The sequence below is a fragment of the Aegilops tauschii genome, chromosome 1 (genome assembly GCF_002575655.3).
Source record: "Aegilops tauschii subsp. strangulata cultivar AL8/78 chromosome 1, Aet v6.0, whole genome shotgun sequence".
In the NCBI taxonomy this organism is placed as follows: Eukaryota; Viridiplantae; Streptophyta; class Magnoliopsida; order Poales; family Poaceae; genus Aegilops; species Aegilops tauschii.
The window spans coordinates 339,389,396-339,400,516 of NC_053035.3; the positions used below are offsets into that span (position 1 = coordinate 339,389,396).

General features: G+C 48.3%; 1 long non-coding RNA gene across 1 annotated transcript; it reads right to left on the minus strand.

Moving 5' to 3' along the window:
- Positions 1-7,480: 7,480 nt before the first annotated feature.
- LOC141023716 (uncharacterized) lies at positions 7,481-10,590 on the minus strand. The gene is made up of 2 exons (XR_012185806.1): positions 10,314-10,590; positions 7,481-7,802 (listed from the first exon to the last, which is right to left on the minus strand). It is a non-coding gene; the product is annotated as an uncharacterized lncRNA (long non-coding RNA).
- Between the last annotated feature and the right edge of the window lie 531 nt (positions 10,591-11,121).

Consider the following 11,121-nt stretch of genomic DNA (forward strand, 5'->3'; position numbering starts at 1 on the left):
CGTCACATAGCATAATCCTACCCGACGATCCTCCCCTCGTCGCCCAGTGTGAGAGCGATCACCGGGTTGTATCTGGCACTTGGAAGGGTGTGTTTTATTAAGTATCCGGTTCTAGTTGTCATAAGGTCAAGGTACAACTCCGGGTCGTCCTTTTACCGAGGGACACGGCTATTCGAATAGATAAACTTCCCTGCAGGAGTGCACCACATAACCCAACACGGTCGATCCCATTTGGCCGGACACACTTTCCTGGGTCATGCCCGGCCTCGGAAGATCAACACGTCCCAGCCCCACCTAGGCACAACAGAGAGGTCAGCACGCCAGTCTAAATCCTATGGCGCAGGGGTCTGGGCGCATCGCCCATTGCACACTTGCACGTTGCGTGGGCGGCCGGAAGCAGAACTAGCCCCCTTAATACAAGAGCAGGCTTACGTTCCAATCCGGCACGTGCCGCTCAGTCGCTGACGTCACGAAGGCTTCGGCTGATACCACGACGTCGAGTGCCCATAACTGTTCCCACGTAGTTGGTTAGTGCGTATAGGCCAGTGGCCAGACTCAGATCAAATACCAAGATCTCGTTAAGCGTGTTAATTGAAGTATTCGTGAACGCCAACCAGGGCCAGGCCCACCTCTCTCCTACGTGGTCTCAACCTGCCCTGTCGCTCCACCACAAAGTAACAGTCGGGGCCGTCGGGAACCCAGGCCCACCTCTACCGGGATGGAGCCACCTGCCCCTTCAGCCCCCATCTCCGAACAGTATCATAAGTAATGTAAGAGTATAAAGTATATACCATATGCCCGTGATCACCTCCTGAAGTGTTCACGGCCCAGTAGTATAGCATGGCAGACGGACAAGAGTGTAGGGCCACTGATGGAATATTAGCATCCTATACTAAGCATTTAGGATTGCAGGTAAGGGTAACAACTGTAGCAAGAATGACATGCTATGCAGCAGAATTGGATTAACCGAAAGCAGTAACATGCTACAGTACTCTAATGCAAGCAGTAGAGAGAAGGAATAGGCGATATCTGGTGATCAAAGGGGGGCCTTCCTGGAAGCTTTGTTGTACAGGAAGAAGGGTCGTCGGTGACGTAGTCGTACTCGGTGGCATCAGCGCCGGTCTCGGGGTCTACCGGGGAAGAAGAGGGGGGAAGAAACAGTAAATACGGAGCAAACAAAGCATCACAAAACATAACGAGGCAATACGCGGTGCTAGGTATGCGCTAACGCTGTAGGAGGTGATACCGACGAAGGGGGGAAACATCCGGGAAAGTATCCTCGGTGTTTCGCGTTTTTGGACAGATGAACCGGAGGGGGAAGTTGCGTGTTTGCTATGCTAGGGATGTGTGGCGGACAAACGGGCTGCGTATCTGGATTCGTCTCGTCGTTCTGAGCAACTTTCATGTACAAAGTTTCTTCATCTGAGTTACGGATTATTTTCTATGATTTTTCAAAGTTTAAATGATTTTCTGGAATTATTAAATTTGAATAATAAACAGTGAAATACTTTTGTCACCCAGTGATGTGCCAGCCACAGTCAATGACATGTGGGGCCAGGTCAAAGTTAACAGCACAGTCAACTATTGACTGGGTCAACCAATGAATAGTGCATGGGTCCCGCGTGTCATAGACTTAGGCATTTTTAATTTATCTGATTATTATAATTTACAACGGGGCCCACATGTCATAGGGTCTAGACTAACAAATTAATTAAACTTAATAATCTAAACAGGGGTTTTTTGGGCTAATAGGGGATTAACCTTAATTACACAAGGGGGCCGGGCCCCATTGGCAGGGAGCCAACCGGCTTTGGCCGGCCTCGCGCGCGCGGCCTCACAGAGGAGCGCCGGCGGCCAAAATAGCACCAACGCCCCGGGACGGCTGCAGCGCTGGGCGTAGCGGATGGCAGCGGCGGCGCGAGGCTATGCGGTGGTGGGCAGGGCCGCACAGGGCACGCCCTGGACGAGGCCGCAAGCAGCAGCAGTAAGGAGCGGCAGCAGCGAGGAGAGGCAACAACAAAACGCAGCAGCAGTAAGCAGAGTAGCAGTCAAGCAATAGAGCAGCGGCAGCGGACGCGGACGGGCACAACCACTCGCGGGTGCGGCGGCGCATAGCGGAGCGCGAGGCTGGGGAAAGGCTTGGCCGCGGTGAGCTGGGCTGCGCGCATAGCCATGACGAGCTTGTGGCCAAGGCGGACGACGGCTTCGGCCTCGAGCAGGGGAACGACTACGGTGGTGGATACGCGCGGGAGAGAGAGGGGAAGGGACTAGATGCTCACGGTGAGCCTGTAGACGTGCAAAGCGGGCTCGGGGGAGAGCTCGACGGCGACGGGTACCGGCGATGGGGACGGCGATGTAGAGGTGGAAGACGGCTCGATCCCGACGTGGTGACGGCTCCCGGGTCGCGTTCATTGGCGTAGAGGGCGTAGTGGAACACTGCAGAGCGGCTGGACACAATAGAGCGGCGAGGGGAGGTCGGTGGTCGCGCCGGCAGCAAATCCATGGCGACGGCTATACTCGGATTCGCGTGGGAGAGAAGGGAAGCGGCGCGGGGAGGGAATGAATGGCGCTAGGGTTCGCCGGGGGGCTCGGGGTGCCTTGTAGATGTCGGGGATGTGGCGGATTGGCGGCACATGGCCGATCCGCGGCGTGGACGGGCGCACGTCGGCCACCCAGCCTCTGATGAACAGAGATTGAAGGAAAAGGGGGATGTTGGGCTGGGCCGATCGGGTGGCCGAGGCCCAGGTGGGGTTGGGGCCTTTTGTTTTCTTTTGTTTGTTTTGGCTTTTCACTTTTTCTTATTTTTCTTTATTTCTTTATTTGTTTCTTTTAGTTGCTGCTTATTCTAGCGTTAACAATATACTGAAGTGGCACCTAAATTGATGTTAGCAATTATGCCACTGCCACATTAATTTGCTACTCAAACTAAAATAGTTTTGTAATTATTTATTATTCAAAAGTATTTAAATAATAGTTTTCGCTACTGTTTTATTCATCTTATAGTATTTAGATATTTTATAAGAGTGTGGTTTCTTCACCGACATTTAGAATGGATTATTTGCCACAAACCGAACATTTTAGTTTTAATATTTCAAAACTTTTATTGTTTGCTAGATTTTGAATTTGAATTCCAATCGATTTCGAACTAGCGCGAGATTAGCAACTGTAACCGTGGTGACGTGGCATCATTAACGTGGGATTACTATAGCTAATTATTCGGGCGTCACAATTCTCCTCCACTACAAGAAATCTCGTCCCGAGATTTAAGAGGCGGAGTAATGGGGGAAGGTTCTGGTTACGAAATTCTAACGAGTCTTCTCGGTCTTGGTTGCTCTTCTCTAAGAGGTCAATCCACTATGTTGATTTCTTCATTTCTCTGCTTTAGGTCATCATGATGAAGTTGTGGCCCTTCCTTCAGGAACTCCATCGTCTTACGAAAGAATAAAGGGTGGTTATTCCGAAAGAACGGACCTATGCAAGGTTGACTACCTGGTCGATAACATCGAGGAAGGTGGCGGAAAGTAACTCTCGAATTGAAACTTGAGAAAATATCAAGAGCAAAATAAGAAGGTATCCTGGGAAGTTTCAAGCGGGCAGACAAACGTTCAATGCCTGAAACGGGGCATGAAAGGGGTTCAAATCAACGGGAATAAGTATTGTGTCTGGTTCCAAAGTAGATTACAAGGAAGGTGACCCCGTGAATTACATACGAAGTCAAGCGCGAGGAATCACTTTGGAAATCGAGGGTGTACATGAGAGTCACGTTTCGATCCTGTGGAACTGTGGGTTATGGGCCCACCATGTGGGTAAAAAGTAGGAAGAGGGGTGACGTCTTGCACGATCATGTAAGCAAGGCATGTCAGAGAATAACCGGTCAGTTATGTTGGCAGCATCGTTGGTACCAAGGGCGAGGGACGAAGAGAACCATTTTCCTGCTCGTTGAAACGAGGCGGACCAGTAGGCAAAGTTCTCATCCATCGGTGGTTACCGGAATGTCATCAACAAAAGTAACAGGGTCTTACTGACAGAATTGTACATCGAGGTGTTTACATAAGCAGGAGAATATTACTGCTTAGATCATATAGACCTCAAGAAAGGTCAAACCAAACAATGGAAAGGATAATATGATTATGAAATTAAACAGAACAATGTTAAGAAAAATGTGTTTAAACACATAATTCAGGGGTATATCCTTCCCAAGGACAAGCAGAGCATGATATCCATGACAGGATATAATGTAGAAAATCATTTAGGTTAGGGGAGAGGAAGTTCATGACATTACCCAAACAACGGTGTTTGAAAAATTGATAAAGGAAATTTAGCATGGTGCTTCAAATGTTCTTATTGAAGATCGGAGTACCACAGTCATGCTTCGAGATAGCATTGACGGGGTCTTCAAGCAAGGTCAGACTTAGGATACACGAAGGATCCATCAGGAACAACTTGTAGAATAAGTCTTACAATTTCCTCATGGAAGAATGGCTAGCCTTGCGAAAAAGAAAACTATAACAAGAGGTCCTCTGGCCAGGGGTGCTAAATAAAGACACCACCTTACCGGGTTATGTAGATACCAATGTTATAACTCTTGGAAATATGTCCCAACCATCATATCTGACCGAGATTCAGATCCGATTGGTGTCAGGATACCTCAAACATCAGGATGCCCGAGAAGAGAAGGTGCAACAAAATTTGACGAGATGACACTGTGAGATTCTCGGAAATGATCTATGGAAGCGAGTTCCGAAACAAGAGTTCATCATTAAACTAAGGAGTGGATGAGGGGGTGGCTGATGAACTAAACGACAATTCATCAAGATTTCCAAAAGATGGATTTCCACAATCATGTGAACAAAGAGATAACATTTGTCAGATCAAATGATATAATGAGGTATGCTCGAGGAAAACATACTCAATTAAACATTGGTGGAAAGCTGCACCCAAAATATGGGCTTAGGTAGCATGATCAATGTTGGGACGGTGATTCGATAACCAATAGTCTAAGAATGAACTATCGACCATTAAGTCCAAAGCAATAGGATTGCTAGAAGTTTTGAATTCACGCATCATAGTTCAATTGTCGGTATTCAGGTTAGAAACAACACGGGGATCAGAAAACAAATGGAGATGGCGAGAAGTATTACTATATCAAGAATTCTCAAGAGGTGGAGCAATTCTCACAATATCCTTGACCTAAAAGATGGTAATACTCCAAGGAAGAACATAACATAAGCTGGTTAGCAAGGAGCTCCATAACATGATCAAGTTTGTGATGAAAGGAAGGTAAGGATGTTGTCGATGGTAACTCAAATTACCAAGGAACGGGGATGGCACTTATCATCAAGAATTCCATTGATATCCTGGAAGGAGTCAAAATGTTGATGATGATCACGACAATTTGTTGTCGAGAGGATCCACGAAGAAGCAATTGATCAGCGACTGCATCAAGCAAAAGGACTGATGCAACAAAAGATTATCAGAACCATAGATACTACACAAACTCAGGGTCAAGTTTGTTGTTCGAGGTGAAATGATAAGACGAGGAAATTGACGAAAGCTTAGTTCATCGCCGAAGGTTGTGCTCCGGGAATAAGGACCAGGTAGCACAATTAAAATTTAGCACAATAAGGATATAGCCAATCAGGCTAGGAATGACTTGAAGGATTATTAAACTCATAAGCAATGGAAATTACTTAGCGTACTTAATTGGAGTGCGGAATCGATTCACTTATCGGTGTTCTCGGGTGACTAATAACTCAAAACTCGGGGGAAAATTGGAATCGACGAGAATAATAGTTGGCGAAGAACTCATAAGAAGTTATGTAGTTCCGTGATATTCTCGAGCTACCAGAGGGTATACTCAAAGGTGGAGCAGAATAGAGGTTGGATAGGTGTAATGATCTGCACAAGACAAGTACTTCAACTTGTCCGAGAAAAGGAATCAAAGAATATCAATATGGCCGGAACCAAGATTGCAGAAGACCAGATCCCACATATAAGATGAACTTATACCAAGGGAATAATTACTTTACGAGTAGCTTCCATGATAAGATCTACATCGTGTCCATGGGCATGAACACAAAGTTCAAGGTCGACTCCCACTTCTTCAATGCATAACCTTTCATTCACGGCTCTAGATAAAAATGATTTCAGTGTCAAAACCCACCTGGTGAATTATCAGAGGAGTATGACCCGTAAAAACTTTCGGGTTCGCAGAGATTAAGGAAGGCATAGGATCAACCCATCGGGGCATCTTAGAAACATATACCACAAATTTTTAGGAGTAATTAACACAAGCTCGAAAGTAGAGCATGGTTGTCAAAGCATTATGCATCAGGGAAAGAACTCACAAGATTTGAATGTGAATGATACCATCGGATAACAACCCAGCAATGGGTTTGGCGGTCCATAACGGAGCTGACGTGAGTATTGGTACTCAATCAGAGGAAGAAAGAATGCAAAGGCATCAGATTGTGGGAATAACTAACTAATTCAAATCTCAAATGCAAAGGAATTGCGATTTCCAAATCAAGGGATCAGAAGCAAACGCTCTGATTAAGCATGGATAAGTTGAGTAGACTTAGGGGTACAACCGACGGCAATTCGGTTGGTCGAGAACCAGCTCATGTTCAAAATGACGTCTGAGCCGGAAGGATGAATTCTAGGATTTGATTGAGGATTGCGAGCATTCGCAACATATCGAATCAAGTGACTCAAAATGATAGTGACATAGGATGTCAACGGAGATTACTAGAAGTATGGAATTAACCATAATGCAGGAAGGCAAGGAAATCAAGAGCAATGGGTTGTTGAGGCTTTTCAGAAAATCGAATGTTATTTCGAGGACTTATGTGAAACACATGAACGGCTATGGATGAGCGGATTCTCGGTGAGTGCGAGGAATTATCCATAGGGGTATTTATGTGGCTAGTAACTGCAAGGCTGTAGGCACAAAGTATTTCAGCGTATCTTGTAATAACAAGAACAATTGGAAATGAAGCTATGGACGACAAGTGTATGTAGTTATCCATAAGGGTTTATCGTTGGTCGGGAATAGCAAAAGCGGTGGGCGCAAAGTCTCGAGAGAATATGGAAGAGTATCTTCGAAATCTTCTGGTGAAACCGGCCATCATCAGGAATGAAGGAGCTCTCCGGGAGAAAGTATTTACGAGAACCTAGAGTTAGAGTTAGCAAAACCATTTAACCCAAATAGAAGAGAGATCAGAATCCCAGAGTATAGACGAGGAGTAAAAGATCCAGATACCACCCAATGGCGACGTGGGTCCGTAAGACACACAGCCATGTTAGTAAAAGTTTTGCAATGACTAGACTCAACTTCGGCCAAGGAGGTGGAAAGGGGGATTCCTACAGGCAGTCGGCTCTGATACCAACTTGTGCGCCCCCGAATCAATCGTACACTAATCATGCACGCAAATGTGTACGATCAAGATCAGAGACTCACGGGAAGATATCACAACAGAACTCTAAAAACATAAATAAGTCATACAAGCATCATAATACAAGCCAGGGGCCTCGAGGGCTCGAATACAAGTGCTCGATCATAGACGAGTTAGCGGAAGCAACAATATCTGAGTACAGACATAAGTTAAACAAGTTGCCATAAGATGGCTAGCACAAACTGGGATATAGATCGAAAGAGGCGCAGGCCTTCTGCCTGAGATCCTCCTAAACTACTCCTGGTCATCGTCAGCGGCCTGCACGTAGTAGTAGGCACCTCCGGTGTAGTAGGAGTCGTCGTCGACGGTGGCGTCTGGCTCCTGGGCTCCAGCATCTGGTTGCGACAACTAGGTAGAATGGAAAGGGGGAAAAGAGGGAGAAAAGCAACCGTGAGTACTCATCCAAAGTACTCGCAAGCAAGGCATATGCATGGGTATCTATGTAAAGGGGCAATATCGGTGGACTGAACTGCAGAAAGCCAGAATAAGAGGGGGATAGCTAGTCCTGTCGAAGACTACGCTTCTAGCAGCCTCCATCTTGCAGCATGTAGAAGAGAGTAGATGGCAAGTTCACCAAGTAGCGTCGCATAGCATAATCCTACTCGGCGATCCTCCCCTCGTCGCCCTGTGTGAGAGCGATCACCGGGTTGTATCTGGCACTTGGAAGGGTGTGTTTTATTAAGTATCCGGTTCTAGTTGTCATAAGGTCAAGGTACAACTCCGGGTCGTCCTTTTACCGAGGGACACGGCTATTCGAATAGGTAAACTTCCCTGCAGGGGTGCACCACATAACCCAACACGCTCGATCCCATTTGGCCGGACACACTTTCCTGGGTCATGCCCGGCCTCGGAAGATCAACACGTCGCAGCCCCACCTAGGCACAACAGAGAGGTCAGCACGCCGGTCTAAATCCTATGGCGCAGGGGTCTGGGCCCATCGCCCATTGCACACCTGCACGTTGCGTGAGCGACCGGAAGCAGAACTAGCCCCCTTAATACAAGAGCAGGCTTACATTCCAATCCGGCGCGCGCCGCTCAGTCACTGACATCACGAAGGCTTCGGCTGATACCACGACGTCGAGTGCCCATAACTGTTCCCGCGTAGTTGGTTAGTGCGTATAGGCCAGTGGCCAGACTCAGATCAAATACCAAGATCTCGTTAAGCGTGTTAATTGAAGTATCCGTGAACGCTGACCAGGGCCAGGCCCACCACTCTCCTAGGTGGTCTCAACCTGCCCTCTCACTCCACCACAAAGTAACAGTCGGGGCCGTCGGGAACCCAGGCACACCTCTACCGGGATGGAGCCACCTGCCCCTTCAGCCCCCATCTCCGAACAGTATCATAAGTAATGTAACAGTATAAAGTATATAGCATATGCCCGTGATCACCTCCCGAAGTGATCACGGCCCAGTAGTATAGCATGGCAGACGGACAAGAGTGTAGGGCCACTGACGGAATATTAGCATCCTATACTAAGCATTTAGGATTGCAGGTAAGGGTAACAACTTTAGCAACAATGACAGGCTATGCAGCAGAATAGGATTAACCGAAAGCAGTAACATGCTACACTACTCTAATGCAAGCAGTAGAGAGAAGGAATAGGCGATATCTGGTGATCAAAGGGGGGGCTTGCCTGGAAGCTTTGTTGTACAGGAAGAAGGGTCGTCGGTGACGTAGTCGTACTCGGTGGCATCAGCGCCTGTCTCGGGGTCTACCGAGGAAGAAGAGGGGGAAGAAACAGTAAATACGGAGCAAACAAAGCATCACAAAACAAAACGTGGCAATACGCGGTGCTAGGTATGCCCTAACGCGGTAGGAGGTGATACCGACGAAGGGGGAAACATCCGGGAAAGTATCGCCGGTGTTTCGCGTTTTCGGACAGATGAACCGAAGGGGGAAAGTTGCGTGTTTGCTATGCTAGGGATGTGTGGCGGACAAACGGGCTGCGTATCCGGATTCGTCTCGTCGTTCTAAGCAACTTTCATGTAGAAAGTTTCTTCATCTGAGTTACGGATTATTTTCTATGATTTTTCAAAGTTTAAATGATTTTCTGGAATTATTAAATTTGAATAATAAACAGTGAAATACTTTTGTCACCCAATTTTGTGCCAGCCACAGTCAATAACATGTGGGGCCAGGTCAAAGTCAACAGCACAGTCAACTGTTGACTGGGTCAACCAGTGAATGGGTCCCGCGTGTCATAGACTTAGGCATTTTTAATTTATCTGATTATTATAATTTACAACGGGGCCCACATGTCATAGGGTCTAGACTAACAAATTAATTAAACTTAATAATCTAAGCAGGGGGGTTTTGGGCTAATAGGGGATTAACCTTAATTACACAGGGGGTCGGGCCCCATTGGCAGGGAGCCAACCGGCTTTGTCCTGCCTCGCGCGCGCGGCCTCACAGAGGAGCACCGGCGGCCAAAACTAGCAGCGGCGGCCCGGGACGGCTACAGCGCTGGGCGTAGCGGAAGGCAGCGGCGGCGCGAGGCTATGCGGCGGTGGACAGGGCCGCATAGGGCGCGCCCTGGACGAGGCCGCAAGCAGCTGCAGTAAGGAGCGACAGCAGGGAGGAGAGGCAACAGCAAAACGCAGCAGCAGTAAGCAGAGTAGCAGTCAAGCAACAGAGCAGCGGGAGCGGACGCGAGCACGGACGGGCACAACCAGTCGCGGGCGCGGCCGCGCATAGCGGAGCGCGAGGCTGGGGCAAGGCTTGGCCGCGGTGAGCTGGGCTGCGCACACAGCCACGACGAGCTCATGGCCAAGGCGGACGACGGCTTCGGCCTCGAGCAGGCGAACGACTACGGTGGTGGATACGTGCGGGAGTGAGAGGGGAAGGGACTAGATGCTCACGGTGAGCCTGTAGACGTGCAAAGCGGGCTCGGGGGAGAGCTCGACGGCGACGGGTTCCGGCGATGGGGACGGCGATGTAGAGGTGGAAGACGGCTCGATCCTGACGCGGTGATGGCTCCCGGGTCGCGTTCGTTGGCGTAGAGGGTGTAGTGGAACACTGCGGAGCGGCTGGACACAATAGAGCGGCGAGGGGAGGTCGGTGGTCGCGCCGGCAGCAAATCCATGGCGATGGCTATACTCGGATTCGCGTGGGGGAGAAGGGAAGCGGCGCGGGGAGGGAACGAATCGCGCTAGGGTTCGCCTGGGGGCTCGGGGTGCCTTGTAGATGTCAGGGATGTGGCGGATTGGCGGCACGTGGCCGATCCGCGGCGTGGACGGGCGCACGTCGGCCACCCAGCCTCTGATGAACAGAGGTTGAAGGAAAAGGGGGAAGTTGGGCTGGGCCGATCGGGTGGCCGAGGCCCAGGTGGGGGTTGGGGCCTTTTGTTTTCTTTTGTTTGTTTTGGCTTTTCACTTTTTCTTATTTTTCTTTATTTCTTTTTTTGTTTCTTTTAGTTGCTGCTTATTCTAGCGTTAACAATATACTGAAGTGGCACCTAAATTGATGTTAGCAATTATGCCACTGCCACATTAATTTGCTACTGAAACTAAAATAGTTTTGTAAATATTTATTATTCAAAAGTATTTAAATAATAGTTTTCGCTACTGTTTTATTCATCTTATAGTATTTAAATATTTTATAAGAGTGTGGTTTCTTCACCGACATTTAGAATGGATTATTTGCCACAAACCGAACATTTTAGTTTTA